Here is a 1,382-nt window from a genome sequence, read left to right on the forward strand (position 1 = left end):
GAAGTGAATTGGAACTTGGCACCATACATATATACGTAGATCTCAATTCTTTTGACGGCGAAATCAACAAAGACAAAATATTCTTAATATTGAACTTGGCTCTCATTCCCCATTTATGTTTTTGATGGAATCCCTATTTACTCATTTCCTTATATACATTTTGAAAAGTAATACAAAAAGATAGCTCCGCCGTGACAGTGACATCTGTCACTGCCGTGACCAGGATTCGAACCTGGGTTACTACGGCCACAACGTAGGGTCCTAACCACTAGACGATCACGGCTGTCGAAGCTGTGTCCGACACCGCGAAATTGTCGTGCACTTTCAAAAACTGGAGCACTGTCACTGCCCGCTGCGCTTGAGACGGTGTGACGTCAGAGCGGTTAGGTACTCCAATTGCATAATCTTATTGATAAATGTTTGTACGACGGCGGTTATAAGCTACAATATGGCTGGTCTGACTAGAGCGAGCTTAAAATGACCCCACGGGATTGCTGCGCGAGCGACACAACTGTACAGTGCGCATGTTGACAACGTCAAATATTGTAATGCCGCGCAAGGGGTTTGACATATTGGATTTTATTTATAACTTTTAACTATAACTTAACTTAAAACTTTTTTTAATAGCGGGAAATTAACATACTTAAAGCAAATTAATTAGCATTAGGAAATATTTAAAGCTGCGAGCGGGGGCTGTACCATATAAACGTCAGTCATATGAACCATTTTTTATGAGAGCGTCTTGTACATATACATATATATTCCGTCGCCAACTGTACATGCAAACTCATAAATTAATAAGTCGATAAGTTGTTTTCCCTGCAAACATACGTTTGTGATCGTACGCACGTTTAACCAATATTACGATTCTTGACGGCGCGGCGGCGGCGCGGCGGTCGTAAAGTGAACAAAAATATTATGTGAAGGAAACGGCTGGGGCATGTTTGGTGAGACAACAAGAGGAAACTCAAACGATTCTATCCGCAAATGTGTCGGAGTATGAAACATCTACCTGGCTTGCTGGTTTTACACATACTTTTGGCTTCATTATTCGCCAAAATACTAATTTTCAGGGAAAGCAAATAAATATTTAAAAAGAACATAACTTTTTCGTTTTAGACAGTTGTTCATGGGCCCAAATTCTCATTTGTGCATAAACAACACTATTACTTTTGTACCTATAACATTTTATAAATAAATAAAATCGGTTATAAGTAACAACTAAAAATAAATAAATATTAGACGTGATTTTTTTTTATAAAATCCAACGGCGACTTTATTCACCCAGCCGCTGTCCCGCATACATCCCTATTATGTATAATGCGTATACAGTTTACGTTAGATATACTTATGTTTACGCTTTTAAACCTTTTTCAAAGGAA

General features: G+C 38.4%; 1 non-coding gene across 1 annotated transcript; it reads right to left on the reverse strand.

Annotated features, from left to right (window-relative positions):
- Positions 1-211: 211 nt before the first annotated feature.
- Positions 212-283, reverse strand: Trnah-gug (transfer RNA histidin (anticodon GUG)). Its single transcript has one exon. It is a non-coding gene; the product is annotated as a tRNA-His (tRNA).
- Between the last annotated feature and the right edge of the window lie 1,099 nt (positions 284-1,382).

Source organism: Cydia fagiglandana, chromosome 3 (assembly GCF_963556715.1).
Source record: "Cydia fagiglandana chromosome 3, ilCydFagi1.1, whole genome shotgun sequence".
Taxonomy (NCBI): domain Eukaryota; kingdom Metazoa; phylum Arthropoda; class Insecta; order Lepidoptera; family Tortricidae; genus Cydia; species Cydia fagiglandana.